Here is an 18628-nt window from a genome sequence, read left to right on the forward strand (position 1 = left end):
ATAAATTACTAATCAGTTACACAAACATGTTATTTATAAAATAACATATAATTTGACAGTTTTCTAAGGTTAGGCCACACTTCGGAAACGAGAGTGCCTTTTTGATGATTCTGTCAACTAAGGTATACCCTCAAAAGGTTATAATCACATGGCTAGTTGCTTTTCCTTACATTTTAGTACCAAGGATTCAAATTATCTGTGGGTGGCAGGAACTAAGCAAACAGAGTGTATATAATTGCTAAAGTGGGGATGACAGTCAGAGGAGAATGGGAAGCCCACTAAGCCTCAGAGGTGAGGGGTTGCTCCTTCCAATTTTCAGAGTCTGAAAGAAGCATTTGGGTGTTCAGTACCTGAAACAGCAGAAGCACTAGTGTCTCCAGAGAAAAGGAAATAGAAGAGGGAGGGAGGGAATGTTACAACAGGGTGTGATTAATGGCAGCTCACTGCTGGAGTTCACTCCGGAGAGGCTGGGTAGATGCTGCAGTTCAAGGTCAGTGTGGGGCAGGCCAAGGGATCGGTTAGCTCTGGAACTTCTCAGTGAGTCCTTGGCTCCAGTTAAATTATAAGCAGCCAGGATCTGGCAAGGTCAACACAGTCAAAGCCCTACCAGGAACTAGGATTGTACCCTGGGTTGCAAGCCAAGACCAAGGCCCTCTGGCTGCTCTGAGTGTGATCTTGAACTCTGCTTTGCCCTCCAAGAAAAGGAGCCAAAGCTCTATCTGCCTTCAGGGACAGAGGTCTGCAGTTAGTTTCCTGATTATAGCAGGAACAACCCAAGAGGCCCATCAGATGTTGGGAAGTTCTTACAGTATTCTCAACCCTTTCAGGCAGTTTGAGTCTTCTGTGTCTATTGTCTTCACAGCCATCTTGTATAGTTTTGGATACCTGTAGTGAAAAGTGATTTTCAGTTATTTACTAGAGACAGGAGAATTTCAAAGTCTTTCCTTCATTGTCCATTTCCACTCGCTTGGGTAGAGTTATAATCAGTTCTATCTCTGCATACATACTTGCATGCATGGGGTAAGGGAGATCTATTTACATGTGTTTGTAAACACATGGCCGGCTTCCAATGCTGAGAGTGCCAGGGACACATGGGGGTTATTGTCACCTGAGTATAGAAAAAGCAGAGAATCCCAGCTCAACCACTTTCTGTCTGTGAACATCAGTTTTCCTCCTTATAAATGAGGGATGCATATGAAATAATGTGCATAAAGTCTTCCGCACAGTGTCTAACACATTGCAAACACAAGTGTCAGCCAAAATTATGGCATGCAGCTGTCTTTGTGTCTGATGAGCAGAGTTTCCTCAATGTGTTCTAAATGGCTCAATTCTGGAGACAGGCAATGTCTCGAGACAGTGCTGATTGCCACACTGGGGAAATGAGTACTACTCATATCTGGTTGGCAGAGGCCATATTATACACTGCTGAACATCCTACAGTGAACAGGTCAGTTCCCCACAACCATAACAAGGAATTCCCCTCCCAAAATTCCATAGTGCTGAAGCTAAGAAACCCGGCTAAATGGTCGTAGCAAGATGAGAAGAGGGTAGCTGATTTTCCTTCATCCTTAGGAATATGAACATGTTAACATATTAACATTACTGACCTCTACCAGCACTTAAAAAGCCAAAGAGCCTATAGAATCTAAATCCAGCTATGAAACAAAATCTGATTCTGGTGAGAGAAAAGTCTTCCTTGATCCTCAAGAGAAAGTAAAGGGGTTTTGACTTAAATAATTCTAATGACTCGATTTGTTCGTTGGACTATAGATTGAAGAACCTAAGGCTGGATTTTGTTGGTTTTAATTTTTACCAATAATATAGTATAAAAAATGTTTTGTTAGACTTGTATGATTTACTAAATAATTATTGATATTTGCATGGCATGTAGGATCAAGAAAAAGTCACATGTTAAATTCTGTGTATAGAAATAATTATTTTCAGTCAAATGAAAGTAAAGGAGGCCGGGCGTGGTGCCTTATACCTATAATTCCACCACTTTGGGAGGCCGCAGTGGCAGAATCACCTGAGGTCAAGAGTTCAAGACCAGCTTGACCAACATGGTGAAACCCCATCTCTACTAAAAGTAGCTGGGATTACAGACATGCACTTTGGGAGGCTGAGGCAGAAGAATCACTTGAACCTGGGAGGCAGAGGTTGCAGTGAGCCAAAATTGAGCCATTGCACTCCAGCCTGGGCAACAAGAGCAAAACTCTGACTCAAAAAAACAAAAAACAAAAAAACAAAATAAAAGTAAAGGAGATATTAAGTTTAGCTTGCCTGCGATATACAAATTAAATGTGCTAGAATTGAGCACTTATAGCACAAATTATAGGAATAAGATGGTAAAAAATTACAAATTATTTAAGTTAAAAAATGTATAAAGTACATAAAAATGCTTTGGAGTTTCAGAGTACATATTAAAGCTTGACTTTCACAGTATTTCCATGTTGTTCCATTACGTTAGGGGAAGCCTCCTTAGTCAGTGGCTCATCACCTGACTGCCTAGATTGGATTAGCAGGGACACAGGGTCATTGCTACCTTTCACAGTTGCTTGACTGTGCAAAACTTCTGAAGTGCCACCTTTTAAAAGGGAACATGTGTTTCCAAAGCCACTGATTGTTAAGCCCTTCTTTCAGTCATCTTATTTGCAGACTTTCATTTTTTGAGCTTTGTTTGCCATCTGGGAAGGGTTTTTAAAGAAAACATAGTCCTCTTCCTGCTTTTATGTTCAGCATGCCATAAATTCCATTAAGGAATTCTTAAGATCATTTGATCTATTTAAAAAAACAGCTCTAGATTCAGTCAGTTGTTAAAAAATGTGTTCAAGATTATCTGTAATTGTACTAGCTGCAAACAGATTTACATAGGTATTTTCTTTGTAAAAAAATCTATTTGAAATATTGGAAATGTTTTCAGAAACTAGAGACAAAAGATATGCATGGTTTTGAATAATTTAGCGTGTTCTAAGTTTTAAATGTTCCTCAGTAGGCATCTATCTCCAGAGTGAGTAAATACAATTTTTTTAAACAGAATTAACAGTTAAATATGTGCTTATTGTAATCAGTCAAGTAATACAGAGGAATATAACAGACTGAATCGTCTTCTCCCTGTTCAGCCTCACCCTTTTGCAGCAGCCAACATTAACAATTTGGTGCATATCCTTTCTCATCTTTCTCAATGCTCATACAAATGCATGGACATTTATGTTCACATAAAAATAGAGCATTTTATTCCTCTCCCAAATGGTGCAGATGCAAACATGACTCAGCAACCTTATTTTGAATTCAACAATATGCAATGAGGCTTCCTCTTAGTTAATACATGTCAATCTAATTCATTATTTTGTCAACCTATAGTAGTCAGAAGGGTCGGAATTCAATTTGAGGAGAGGTTATTTAAGTGCATATTGTGAGGATAGCCAACTCTAACATGCCAACCCCAAAGAAATGGAGTCAGCGTTCTGAAGTAGGGAAATTAAGGTTTCATTTATATAGTCAGAGACAGGGAAGTTTTTAGTAGGATTTCATTTTCAGACAAGGTTGGCACATACTGCAATTTGATTGGTTTATAGGCAGTGTTTCTTTTTGGAAAGGGTGCATTTAACATTCATTACAGAGGGTATGGTAGTCATGGGTTTTCTGTCATGTGGTCTTAGCAAAGCAAGGCACCAAAGAGGGAGTCAATCTATAGCAAGGGTCAGTAAGAAGGCAGGGGACTTTTGTCCTGGCCATTTAATTCTCCCTAGCCATTGTAGAGAACAAGAAAAATAAGAAAGTGAGTTAATGTGTAATCTGAGAAACAGAAATTATAACCATGTGTGACTCAGATCACAGCTGCATCTTTCTCTAGGCTTAAAGTGCTTTGGGGTTCCAACAGCTTCTGCATTATATTTATTTTCACAAATTTTGATAATTGAAAAATAGTATACAGTGTGGGCATATTATGTTTGAATACTTGTGCCCTACTGATGGATGTTTAGGTTTTTGTAGTTTTTTACCACTACCAATAATAATTTAAACTCTTTCCTTAGGTTTGCACCTTTTTTTCTATGAGGTTGATTCTCAAAAGTGGAATGGCAGTGTCAAAGGCTCTTCCAGTCAGGTGTCACAGTGCAAAAGCCAACAGTGTGTGGTTAGAGGATCCGTTTTTTCACAACCTTACCAACACAGGCTCTTATGCCATTTTGGCTTCTCTGCACATACCTTAGATAAAATGCAATATCTCTGTGATTTTACTTTGTGCTTTCCCTATGACTAGTGAGGATAAGCGTCTTTTCATATTTCATCTCTCTGTTGTATTTTCTTGTCTGTGACTTGAGTGAAACTTTTCCAATTCTTGTATATTTTATTCTTGCTAAACATGTCACAACTCAGAAATACATATTTCTATCTCCTTTAGCATTTATTTTGCTGCCCAGATTTCAGGAGGAAAAGGGATTTTTTTTTTTCCTGAACATTTTCAGTAGCAGCTATTTGGAATGCTAAAGAGTTTGATGACAGACATTGAAGAAATGTGAATGTTACTGAACCGAATGCTTAAAGTAAAGGGAAGACTGTCTATACCACTGAAAAATGCTTTTCAAATGTTCAGGCCCCTGAATGGGTCACATCATGGCATTGTTCCCTAACTCTCACCATAGCTTTCAAGTTGCGCAAGATTAGAGAAAAAGCTCAGGCCTGTCTGAGGAAGTCTTTCTTTCTATCTATCCCTTTATTAAAACATGCCTTGCAAAAAAAAAAAAAGCTACATTTTGTCCTGCTTTATGTTCATAGAGAATATCTTTCATTGCCAAGGGAATTTTTTTCCCAAACTAGCTCTAAAAGATGACTCAGCACTTTATAAAATCAGTGAGCATTTAAGGAATGACCTAGAATGGAATGTGACCCATCCAGCGAAGCTCAAGGCACGCCCAGTTGTGTTCATCTCACTCCATCAGGGGTTGAAAGAGATGAGAAACTGGTCCCAGAGCCCTCAGCTGTAGCTTGGGTGTCTCACAACTACTCAGCTAACCAAAGAAATGGGTGGAAAATCAGTTCTCTGCTCTATTTTTGATGGTGTGAGGAGAAGAAGGATGAGGAAGAGAAGAGATTACGTCTCATTTTAATTCAAAAGAGTGACTTTGTTAATGAGTTTGAATTTAGAATAATTTATTACCCTGGATTTTTCTTATAATATAAGAAGTGAGACTGTTTCCCTTTTTGCTTAGGGTGAAAATATAAGGCTGGGTGTTAAATTTGGAGGTTTATCTTTGTTGTTTTTTTTTGAGACAGTCTCGCTCTTGTCACCCAGGCTGGAGTGCAGTGGTGCTATCTCAGCTCACTGCGACTTCTACCTCCCAGGTTTAAGTGATTTTCCTGCCTCAGCCTCCTGAGTAGCTGGGATTACAGGCACCTGCCATCACACCTGGCTAATTTTTGTACTTTTAGTAGAGATAGGGTTCTGCCATGTTGGCCAGGCTGGTCTTGAAGTCCTGACCTCAGGTGATCCACCTGCCTTGGCCTCTCAGTGGAGGTTTATCTTTTGTCAGGTTTGGCTTCCTTTTTCTAGTTCCATGACATGTGAATTTGAATATGTGTTGTGTGGTCATGGATAGTGTTGAGAAATGAGGGTGGGATACAGGAAAAAGGATGATTTATAGGTTTAGGTGGCCTGGTTATTTTTAGTTTGTCTATACCCATTTCTGCAAGAGTTTTTATTTTTCCTCATACACTATGGGAGTTTGTCACAGAAGGAAGTTTTGGAGTCTATCCATCAGGAATGTTAACTATGTTTTGTTTGTTTTTCTTTTTGCATAACTATTTGTTTAGTTGTTTTTCTTCACAAATTTGAGGCTGTTGTGTTGTTGTGACTTTTTGGGGGGTTGTATGGTTCTGGCTTGCAGTGTTACCCACAATGCATCTATTTTGTGTGTATTAAACAGTCTCTTTCAAGAGTAGCAAAAAATGGTTTGAAATAGGAAGAGTATCCCCAAGGCTTTAATCTTATATTTGCAATGTAGGAGATCAGAGGAGCTGAAGTGATTTGTGATGCATATTTTACATCTTTTCATTGAAAACAGAGCTGTTGTTTGTCTGCATGGTTTTGAGCGTGGTCACTGAAATGCTAATACACAGCAGAAGCTGTTGGTGTGTGTGTAAGACCATGTGACCTCAGGTCAGGAATAAAAGCTCGGGGCTGAGCAGCTCACTCTTTGGTTGGGAATCAAGTTGCCCCCCTGGAGTGAAGTTCTACACAGACCGTGGAGGAACCACAAGTTTCTGTAAGGAACCTAAGTTTCTGTATTTCTGGCTTTCATTTCAGAAAACTTGATGTCTTCTATACTTGTTCCCTTGACCTACTTCTAAAACAGTTTTTAAACAATTTCAACAATATTCACAGTCAAGTAGAGCTGTCTTTTATTGATATATTCTAAATACCATACATTAAGATGGAGCTTGGAAAATACAACTATGTCCTAATGACATGAAGAGACACCTTTCTTCTGCAAATAGTCCCAGATATACATCAGTTTCCAACTTGTCAGGATGGTGGATAAGATTCTGCTGTGGGTGTCTTTAATTACCAAGTGGAACTAGCATTCTAGTGTTACCTGCAATGTAATGAAAAGCCTGATTCATCTTGATCTTTTTCACTTTACTTATAGTTTTTCCGAGAAACTGTGGATTTAGCTTTTTTTTACTTGAGCATATAAAGGTATGAACTCAAGCAGAACATTGATAGAATGAAAGCTAGACTCTGGATAAATGTAGTCTTTGAAGGAGCAAAATGCGTTAACAGAAATGGAGTGAGGGTTCCAGTAGAGCTGGTGTACTGATGTGTGCTGAGTGTCACTTCTCTATCACATATTATTAGCTACCCTTGTTCATAACCATTACATTGGCTATAAGTCTTGATTATTTTATCTTCAGCACTTCAAGAAGAAACGTGCTTCCCTGGCTAGTCATCAGATTTAATTTATAGGTATTTGAATAGTACAAATCTAAGGCCGTGATGGCTAATTAAATTATTCAACAAATATTTACTGAACACCAGGTATAAACAGGGGAGCAGTGATAAAAAGAATGGGGCATCTCACAATCTAGAGAAATCTAGAGAAAAAAAGACCATGAATTGTGCAATTAAAAGACAGCATAGTAAGTGCTGTGATATTGAGTCATTGAACTCTTTTTATGCTCCGTGAAGTTTAGCAAATAATCTTTTGTTGTTCGTTTGGTTTTTCAAGTAGATATTGTTCTGAGGAAGGAAACAGAGCACAGAATTTGCCTTAAGACATTGGGTCTACTACTAGTCAAATCAATCTCCCAGGAGATTTGTTAGTAGAAAGTGTCATCCAAGAGGCTAATCACCATTGTGTAAACTGGTGAAATACAATTTCTGGACCTAAGAAAACACAGGTGAAGGTTTGAGTATGATAACTCTCAAATATGCAGCTGACCTGGTGACCCCAGCCTGAAAGTTTGACTGATCTGGTATAGTAATGACAGCAATGAAAGCTGGGTCTTGGTGGGGTGCAGTGGCTCACGCCTGTAATGCCAGTACTTTGGGAGGCTGAGGTGGGTGGACCACAAGGTCAAGAGATCGAGACCATTCTGGCCAACATGGTGAAACCCCATCTCTACTAAAAATACAAAACTTAGCTGGGCATGGTGGCGTGTGTCTGTAGTCCCAGCTACTTGGGAGGCTGAGGCAGAAGAATCACTTGAACCCGGGAGGCAGAAGTTGCAGTGAGCCAAGTTTGCACCATTGCACTCCATCCTGGGCGACAGAGTGAGACTTGGTCTCAAAAAAAAAAAAAAAAAAAAAAGAAAAGAAAGAAAGAAGGCTGAGTCTTAATACAGGGACATTTTCTGTAGTTAGCGCAGTGAAATGATGTCCCAAATCACCAGCCACTCCCTTGCCTCTGCGCAGTGTTACCTCAGGTGGTCCTTCCCATCACTCCAAATTTCCACAGCTTCCAGTACCTTCAAGAGCATTCTGTATAGACACACAAGCTAGGGATGGGACTAGGGAGGATTTAGGTAAAAACAGCCAGTTGAGGCTCTCTGAGATTCTTAACCATGGAGGTGAGTAGGAGTCCTGGTCAGGTCTTGGCCACAGAAATAATAATTTAGGTTTATGTATATACCTGAAACCTTTCATTGGTTTGAGCTCCTGGAAGATTGTCCACCCTTCAGGACCATATGGTACTTGGTTAACAGTTGGGTACCATATACTTTCTACCATTTTTCATATTTCATTGAATTTTGGTGACTTCAGTAATACATGGTTAACCTGAGATTGTTGTATCAATGGCATATTTTTCCTAGCAGTCAGAATATGGCCACCTTATACATATGGATGAATGAGAAAGGGAAGGAGAGAGTTCCATATATTTATTGATCTCTATATGTAATAAATAGCATGTCGCTTCCACTTTTAGCCCAAGTTAGGTTTTGAACAGCCCATGTCTTTCTTTTGAGACTAGATTCCATTTTAATCAGCATCTAACTATTTGGATTGCCACCTAAGCAACATTTTTTTTTAAAAAAAAGGGAAAAGATGCTACAACTTCAGAAATTTATTCTTCAAATAAAATTCTTGGTGAAAGGCATAAACTCCTTCTGTAGTCAACTGATTAGTACATTCTCAGGCTGAGCATTACAGACATAATTTCTTTTTTTAGCCACATTATTAAAATGAAACCAAAGCTTTAGAAAATAGTACTATTAATAGTGGTGACTCATGTGTTTTTATATTTTCAGAAGGACAATAAATGTTTATAGGACAGTGTCTGAAATATTTTCTTTATAAAGTGTTTATAGTAATAGGTAATATTTTGTGTCAGTACAATTTATAAGGCAATTTGTAATGTAGTTTATACTATGTATAGCATATAGTGGTAAGATATTTAGTAATGTGTATAATTTTATATGTATATACATATGAGATGAAAAAATATTTTAGATCAAATTAAAGCACAGAATGTGACACTCATTATTCTAGTGCTGTTGGCAGTTTGGTAGGATTCTTAGACAAGAAACAAAAGAAAAGGAAGTTGTTTGTTTGTTTGAGAAGGAATCTCACTCTGTTGCCATGCTGGAGTGCAGTGGCATGATCTCGGCTCACTGCAATATCTGCCTTCTAGGTTCAGGCAATTCTCCTGCCTCAGCCTCCCAAGTAGCTGGAACTATAGGCACGTGCCACCACGCCCAGCTAATTTTTGTATTTTTACAAAAATACAAGAGATGAGGTTTTACCATGTTGGCCAGGATGGTCTCAATCTCTTGACCTCATGAACTGCCTGCCTTGGCCTCCCGAAGTGCTAGGATTACAGGCATGAGTCACCAGTCCTGGCCAAAAAAAAAAGAGGTTTTCTGGAGTGGCAGATGGCACTAAAAGCTAGGACTGAATGGAACATGACTGAGGTGACAGCCTGGCTGGCTTAGAGATTTGGTAGGGACATCACAGGCAGTCCAGGTGGAATCACCTATGGAAAGCTTTGAATGATTGTATAAGAATTTTCAAATCTAGGCCAGAAGCAATGGAGAATCCATCCATTTAATGTTTTTTGAACTGTGTTTAGGCATGATGAAAGCAATGTGTTCAAAATATTGAATGTTGTGTAGACTGGGTGGTAGGGAAGGAGAATACAAGCAGGAAGATGAAATTTGGCTAAGACTGCAGGAGTCTGAGTATGTGGTGATGAAAGCCTACATCACCATCATACAGCAATGAAAACTAAAGGGTTATATGATTTTTCCTCATGCAGTCTGGTAGTTTGTTCAGAGAAGGAAGTTCCTGGAGTTGATGCATCAAGAACATTAACTATTTTTTTTAATTGACAAACAGACATGACAGATATTATAAGAAGGGTATAAAGAAGACTTGATTTTGTTTTGTTTTTGTGTGGGATTTTTTTTTTTTTTTTTTTTGTCTTACAGGATTAATTCAGCAAACATTGGCCGTGCAAGGCCTATTAGAAAGAGTTTGGGAAACATAAGCCACCCTGGTTCTCCCCAAAGTGGGGAGATGGCAGCTATTAAAGCTCTAGGCCTAGGCCTTCAGTCAGCCCATATTGTTTGATGGGAGTCTTGGGTGGGATAGGGAGACATTTCCGTTTCTGTCTAATTTCTGCATGAGGTATTGTGGTCAAGTCAAAATAGCATGAATTCTGTAACCTAACAGATTTGCATTAAAATCTCAAGTTCACCAATCATCAGCTATATAAGTTTGGGCAATGTATTTAACTTTCTGGACCATCATTTCCTTTTTGGAAAATGAGAAAATATCACCTATGGAAGATGATTCTCCATAGATCTCTTGTGTCGTAAGCAGAGACACTGATGGTCTTTTTTCTGGACTATCCGTTCAAACGTGTTTATAGTGAACAGCTTTGGAAGACAGAGACAGTGTCTCTTTCTACAGCAGAAGTCAGTTTTACTTCTTACTCCAGAGCAAAGGGCCAGCAGGTTTGCTTACTGCCTGTTAGAAAAGACTCAGATTCACTGAACCCAGGGTTCTTCAGCTGAGATGCAAACCCACTGCGTGTGCAGTATCCATCTAGGTCCCTCCATTTCGCCCTCCATGGGACTTGGTAGCAAGGGGAACCCCTGGAACATGATGTTCATGCTATTTGCTGTGCTATGAGTCTCGGATCTAGGAGTCTGAAAATTTCTGACAGCATCCATGACACTGTTGTTGACTAACTCATTAGTTTGCAAGTTGAGTAAAATCTCAGACCCTTTATACTGCTTGATGCCACCTGCCTAATGTGTTTCTGGGGAAAACGAGGCAAGATATGATATGTAACACACATGGAGCATAGCATGTGGTTAAAAAGAAACATATATTTATTCTACTTCTTTCCTTAAGAGAGTAACTGAGCAGCTGCTTCGAGAAAGTTCCCACAGTGGTAGCAGCAGTTATCCCCTTTTCAATATAGTTTCAGAGTCAGGGCAGATCCTTTGTCTGAGTTTCAGGATACATTTTGGCATGAATCATAGAGAAGAACTCAACAAAGTTTAAGAACAGTAGATTATTATGCTGCTTAGTTGCAATTGGAGGTCTTGGGTCCCTCATTAATGTCTCTCAAAGCCAAGAAGTATCATTAGAGAGCAACAAAGAGCAGCCTGATAGCAATTCTTTATCTATGTTACTAGGATTCAGGTGGGGTTAAGGAGGAATAAACATAGTCATCTAAGATGGTTTCCTAGGACAGAGGAAAAAGAATTAGGATCTGGGGAAGAGGAGGGAAACTGCTGTCTCTCAGAGGATATCAGTCTGAAGGAGAAGATGCAAGCAACTGTTCCTCTAAGAAGGATGGATAGTTCCAGAAAGGATTGGTGGAGGAGGGAGCATCACCCTTTCAGTCTCTTGGCATCTGTTATCAACTAATGCCTTTTTTTGCACACTTTAGTATGACAGTCAGGTGGCTGATCCTCGGTCACTATTTTTAGAGACATTTTCTTGTTGGTGGCTCTAGGCACATTTGCCCTTAGCTGTGGTCTGCCCTTAAACCCTCATGCTAGGACATGTGGAGGTTCCAAGTGAACAACAGTCGCTTACATTGTAGTAAGGGAGTTAAGACTCATAATCAAATAGACATAACACAGGAGAGAAAGTAACGAATGCCTGAGAGTGGGCCAGGTGCTGAGAGAGTGCAGTGTGGTGACAGCACTCCCAGGGAGGGTCTGGGTCCTGAGCCCTCACGCCAGTGAAGAGAGCCTTTCAATCCCAAAAGCAGGAATGAGCCAGCAGGCCCAAGGTGCAGCTCAAAGCTGTAGAAGCCATGAAGAGCTGCTGAGGCAAGCAAGACAGTTCTTCAGAGTCTCAAAATATTTTTTCTCCACCATGTGCCTCTGACACAGTTTTATTTATTTCTGAGACACGGCCTTGTGTCTGGCAGGCAGCCCAACTTGTTTTAGATCCTTGACTTCAGGGTTAATCCCTAGTGACTCCTATCATCAACTTGGAGACATATAACCCTTGGTTGCCATATGGCCATATGACTCAAATAGAACCATGGGTTCCAGCTTGGCCTATGCTCTCAGAAGGCGCTAGCCAGGAAGAATCAGGAGGCACATCGAACTCAGCCTGAAGCATTGGAGTAGAGAATGCCCATCTGGCATTTCTCAGGGCAGATGAAGAAGAATGTAGCTTAAAAACAAACCCACAGTAATGAGGTCTACGCCAAGCTTCAGGAGACTCCAGGAAACCAATCCTGTGTCCTCACTTCCAGGAAATTCCTGGTTGGTCTCTCCAGGGATATTCACTATAGTCCCAGAGGGTCTCCGGCTCTTGTGGCTGAGCCAGCATCCCTGAACTTCTCTCTAGGCATGTAGAGAATGTTTCCAGGTAAACTATTGAAAGTCCACACCTTAATTACCGGATCTATCTTCAGAATCCAAATAGAGACCACAGACCAACACTGGTAGCTACAGCCCCAGCTGTCTCAGGGAATCCAAATGCCTTAACAATGCCGTGGTGTTGAAGTGTGCTGGGGGCACTGTGTGGTCTGTTCACTAGTGCCCCACACCTGGCCCTCTTCAGAGCGAAGGCGGCTAGGCTCGGGGAAAGCAAAGAAGGAAATTGTCATATTGTTCAGGTATGTTTAGACTCGTAGACCATTTATTGCAGACGAGATCTTAAAAACTGTACAGAGGACAAAGTGACCTCTGCAGGGTTAGAGGAAGCCTGATTGGGGCAACAAATAATTTATTGAATTTCTAATTAATTTAATTTGAGTTCATGGCAAGTCATTGAAGTCAGAGATGAAACTTGGCAGAGAGTTCTTAATGATCTCTCTTTCACCTGAATTCTATGATATTATTAGTCTCTGTTTAACTCAGAGCTCTTCTTTGAAAAAAAGAACATGACATTCAGACTAGTGCCAATGAAAAATGAAGCATATTTTAAGGATCAAGAGAAAACTCAAAACAGTTCAGGAGAAGTCAAATAATCAGGCCTCAGGCCAGGCCAAATTATAAATTCCGATGAGCTCAGAGACCTGCACAGTACTTAGTAGATTCTTAAGAAATGTTTGTTGAATGAATAAATGAAAGAATGAACTTACAAATGACCTAAGGGAGTGGAGAAGAACAATGAGGCCTACACTACTGTCCTACTAATATCTCACTTAATCTTACAGCCTTAATTGTCCCGTGTCTCCTGGCTCAAAATACCAAGAGAGGAATCCGAAGTATACCCCTGGGTCAGATGCCCATCTCAGTCCATTAAGCAGTAGCCAGAGAAGGTAATGCCAAATGAACATAGGGCTCCCTTCTAAGGATTGGACAGATTAAACTAGAATAAGAAGCTAAGCAGGGGCCTGTGGCTTTATATTTCTCTAAGGCATTCATTTTGTATGTAATTGCAGACTACAATATACTGATGTTACTTAAGGTATATATATATATATATATATATATATATGGGTGGCACCACAGTGAAATATTTTTGCTTCTTGAGGACAGAATAATAGCTTCTGTTTTTTCTTCTATAGGGCTTCAATTTTATAAATAATTCTGATCAAGGAAGAATGTTACTCATTTATAACCAGATTGGGAGCTGATGTGCTAACTGATTATCGTATGCTAGGCACTGTGCTGGGCATTTTGCAAAACTGTAATCACAATTTATTATTGTGGGTAGGCATTATTATCCCCATTTTACATATGAAAAGACTGACATTTCATCTATCACAGTTACAAAGTTGAAAAGGGTTGGAGCTGGAATTCTTCCTGAGATTGGTTTGTTCCCAAAAGTTATACCCTTTCCAATATCACTATACTATCTTGCAATCGCCTGATGGATCATTAAGTAAAATCTCTGGATGAATTCTGCAGGACAGAACCAGGTCTCTTCCATGAGTCATCAGTCAGGTAAAGACATGTAAGCCACATAACTAGGCAAGTATGTAGTTTTGGAGTGGATATTGGTTTGGGCAAACTAGCTCTAAATAAATTATGAGATCAGTTGGGAACTTTTGTATGGTCAGGTTTCAGAAGAGATGAGAAAGATAACAGCAGAAGGTCTTTTGAAAACAAAATCAAGTTACAAAATACTGTGATCTCTTTTTGTATGGAACTATCTATCTATCATGTAATATATATGTTAAAGCTGTAAAATGCCCATTGTTTTATATATCACTAAGAAAGAAAAAATGCTGTTAATTAATGGCAAGACATAATTGATTACGAAAGCCATCCTGATTTCATTTATCTTATTTATGTATTTATTTGAGACAGAGTTTCACTCTTGTTGCCCAGGCTAGAGTGCAATGGCACAATCTCGGCTTACCACAATCTCTGCCTCCCAGGTTAAAGCAATTCTCCTGCCTCAGCCTCCCAAATAGCTGGGATTACAGGCATGTGCCACCAGGCCCGGATAATTTTGTATTTTGAGTAGAGACAGGGTTTCTCCATGTTGGTCAGGCTGGTCTCGAACTCCCGACCTCAGATGATCTGCCCACCTCGGCCTCCCAAAGTGCTGGGAGTACAGGTGTGAGCCATCGCACCTGGCTTGGCATCCTGATTTCAAAGATGTTAAATGTGAGGGAAAAAAAAATCTGTGTGCTGCAATATGTAGGAAGAGATCCAGAGAAATGTGCATGGGTGTTGCAGTGGTGATCTCTGGGAGGTAAGAGTGTGACATGTGTTTTATAACTGCTCATCTGTGTATGCAGATTTCCCCGCTCCACTCTCATCCAAAGGTTCAGTAGGTGATCCCCAGGCCAGGAGAACCACTTTTAAACTGCCTCAGCATGTCACGCATTAGAGTTCATGCATTAGATTTCAAGCATTGGCTTTAGGATATGGGGATATACATCTCCTGTGATATTGATCTTGGCATTTGAAGCCTCTGCCAAAACTTCAGGGCAACAGGAAAAAAACACACTTAAAGACCTTTCTACTACACACCTGATTCAATCATAGGTGAGATATGAGTTGTTAGCAAATGAAGGAAAAGCATGCTGTTTAATGTTGGAAGTTCTTAAGGAATAATATCTAGGTTTATGTGGTAAGTTTAGTAAATTCACAGAAAGTACGATTCTAAAAAATAAACTTGTTTTATATCTTTAATTTCCATCTAGAATTGACTTGTGTTAGATTTTTTGTGCACTTAAAGATAATCATAAATCCAACAATAATACGATTAGCTCAATAATTTTTTCCTTGGGGAATAAATGTAGATAGTTTGAAGTTTTATGTTAAGGAATGCCTGAGGTTATTTTTACCAAACAACATGAAGAAAATATAATTAAGTAATAAACATTATGGTCTTAAATCTATTATTTAAAACATGGAAAATTTTCATGTAAGCTACTTTATTGCATTCCTCCTTTTATTAAGTCCTAGGGTAATTTTGTATTCTTTTTGAAAGTGTATGCTTTTCTCCCTTTGCTTGGTTACGCAGTTGAATTTATTCAATTATCTAATGCAGTGCAAGATTATTTTACGATTTAAAAGCAATTCTGTAACTTTTACATATTTGCCAACAATGCAGGATATGGCCACTGATGCAAAATCATAGTTTGTAAACACTTTAGCTCCCAGCCCTCTGTATTGTTTCAGTCATGGCCATGAACCGGTCACCTGCTCCACAGGAGTGCTTGCTGGCATGCGCTGTACGTGTGTGGATGCCAATGAGTGACTTCATTGCAAGGTTGAAGGAGGCACTTTAATCTAAAGCTCATCTCTTGATTCATACTTGCCAACATTTTGCCTACATCCTTCAAATGATTTAAGACAGGGAAGGGCAGCATAGGCTTTGGAACCAGACTAGCTTAAGTTAAAGCCCAGCAACTTGGGACTGAGCCCCAGGTCCCATGAATGCAGGTCTTCATCAGCAAGGCTGGGAACAGAGCACAGCGACCATTTTGACCTCTCAGCTGGAGCTGGTTCAATTCGTGTTGTTGTTCAGCTCTGCATGGGTGGCTTAAATGGAGTCATCACTGGCTAATTGTAGGTATAGTGAAAATAGGCACGTGGTAACATCTGACAAATATTTTAAGGCCTACTTTTCCACAGACCTCACCTGGCCAATGGAAAAGTGCAATTACTGCATTATAATCAGATCTATGATTATTTGTTATCTTTATTAAAACAATTCCATATATTTTATTGCATGTGAAAGAGTAAAATGGCTGTCTTTAAGTGCCAAATGCTCCAGTATCAGGGGGCAACATTTATTGACTCTACAGCTTGGTATATGTATATGTTCTCAATTTTTTTTTAACCTATACTTGGTGTGGGTATGAGCACTGAGGCTTTGAGTAGTGGGAAAAAATATTAGGCCTAGTCCATTCCAATGCAATTGTTTTAAAAACCTCTTTAAATAGTACTCATTTCCCCAGTAAAGGTATCTTCTAGTTCAGATTTCTCCTTTTTCAGGTCCCTTTTCCTTTGTCCTAGCTAAGGAGGCATCCGGCATGTCTGGTGTATAGAAGCCTGAAGGACCATGTAGTGCCTTGTATTCTGCTTGTATGGCTCTTCAGGCAGCTGCGAATATGATGGCCTCTGGTCTGAAGTGTTTTGCAGCTACTACTCGTGATCTTGTCTCCCTCAGCTGAGTTTGGGTTCAGTAGCCACTCAGAGCTGATTCAGCTTTGCCTTGATTCTCATTGGTGGGAGATTGTTTCTACTTCCTCCATCTGTCCTCTGGTAACCCCAGCCCCTGATGCAGGGACACCAACCTCTTACCAAGGCAGTGAATTTCTCCCTGAGTACTGTGAGAAGTTCCGAATCCTATCCATGGTTAACTGACTGCAGAAGAGAGAGCTGGAGAATTAAATACCAGGGGCCTCTCTGCCCAACACCCCTGGACCTGCCAAGTTTACAGCCCTGTGGCTGTGCACCCGGTCGGTGTGGGATAGCCTGAAGGATATTCCTTCCTATAGTTCAGTAAGGAAATTGGGGCAGGCTTTTGTACCAGTCAGGGACCCGGAAAGCAGAAGATGGGTGATATGCCCAAAAGGGATGCCTGATTCCAGAAAGCTTCATGAATGGGCCCTCAGAAAAACGACAAGAGTTAACGGCAGTCAACAGCATTGTTGAAGCACCTTGGAACAGCTGCAATAAGAAGCCAATAGAGTCCTTAGGTCAGAGGAGAGTTCTTGGAACCAGGCAATGGCTGAGCTGTAGAAGGGAGCTACCTAATGGGAGCTTTGGCCTGTGGTAATTGAAAGCTGAAACTGTAAGATGCAGCCTGGCAGGGAGGGAGTCAGGCAGGACTAGACATTTGCTAACCACTGGTTTCTGCCCTCCAGAGTCTTGCAGGGGCTCCCCATTGGCCAAGGGTAAGGGAATCACATTTATGTAACCATCTTCTGGGCACAGGGAAAGGTGGAGGAGGGCAGAGAGTGGGTCTGAAGGAGCAAACACAGTCTCCAGCAGATTCCTCCATACATGTGACACATTTCATACTTTCTGGGCCAATGCCCAAAGAGAAAGATTGGACATACACATATCAGAACTTTTCCCTTCTTATTCTCTCTCCCTTTCCTCTTCCCACCATCTACCAGGGATAGAGCCAGAGGCACATACCTCCTTGGTAAATCCTAGATATCTAAGGGTTATCTAAGGGGAACGGCTTGGGCTGGATGTCCTGGGCTTGGCTTTTGCTATGCCAAGAGAGAAATAATGATAGGTGGAACATTCCTTCCAAAAACAAAAATCACCAGTTTTGCAAAGCTGATTTCTTGCTAGTAAGTACAATGGCAAATGCCAGAATCCTGAATATTAACCTTTTCTTTGTGCTTCTTTAACTTCTCTGTCCTGCACTAGCAGGTGGATGCCTTAGACCAGTTAGGAAAATATTAGACTTTGGGAGAGGCAAAGAGAATACAGCACATTAATACTTGTAAAAATCATTACTCCCAGTTTCATACTGCTGTAGTTTGTATGAAATTTGTACAATTTTATGGCATTTTCATGTATATCATCTGATTTAGCATCATCTAACCTTAACAACAATCCTACAGGGTGTCCGTTTTACAGATGAGATAATTGAGGTCAAATGTACTCTGTTAGTTAATTGCAAACCCACAGCTAGAATTCCAGATCTCCTGACTCCCATTAGAGTGCTCTTTCTTCTATGCCAGAGAGGGGGCCATAGTTTGCATTTTGGAAAAGAGAACCACGTCCGTGAAATTGGTTCATAATATACTGGTATTTGCTAAAAAGTGTGACTCTTGAGCATTTGCCCATGGGTAAGTGCTTTCATTGAAAAATACATTTAAAATTTTTCTAATATCTGCTTCCATGGTAACCAGGTAATTTTATACTTATTTTCTTGCCCTTCTTGCATTGTCATCTGTCAGTTGATATCTTTTACCATTTTTTTTTTCACTCCTGGTTTTGACTTCATTTCACTGGTTAATTACCTTTTTAATCAAACTCCTCTTTTTACCTACTCCTTGATTCTGGAATTATCCTTTGACCTCCTCATTTGATTGCTGCTTTCCTAACTCAGTGAGTTGAACATATTCTGCTGAAAAAAGCAGGTCTTGTTTTCATTTTTTCTGTGTTTATGTGACACCCTGTGTATAACGCAGAGAGCACCCACTGGGACAAGATGCAACAGGGAATTATGTGCCTAAGTAGAGAAAATTTAAGGGGAACTTAGACCAAGACTAACTAGCAACCT

General features: G+C 40.1%; 1 protein-coding gene across 9 annotated transcripts in view; it reads left to right on the forward strand.

Moving 5' to 3' along the window:
- The window catches only part of TPD52L1 (TPD52 like 1), a 107953-nt gene that overhangs the window by 41945 nt on the left and 47380 nt on the right, over window positions 1-18628 (forward strand). For 2 of the 9 annotated variants that reach the window (XM_078370776.1, XM_008994986.4), the window contains exon 1: window positions 6197-6263. The exons of the other annotated variants lie outside the window; for them this stretch is intronic. The gene's annotated coding sequence lies outside the window, so the exon portion shown is untranslated. Of the gene's footprint in view, window positions 1-6196; window positions 6264-18628 lie in introns of those variants that run through there. 9 annotated transcript variants of the gene reach the window in all.

Source organism: Callithrix jacchus, chromosome 4 (genome assembly GCF_049354715.1).
Source record: "Callithrix jacchus isolate 240 chromosome 4, calJac240_pri, whole genome shotgun sequence".
Lineage (NCBI taxonomy): Eukaryota > Metazoa > Chordata > Mammalia > Primates > Cebidae > Callithrix > Callithrix jacchus.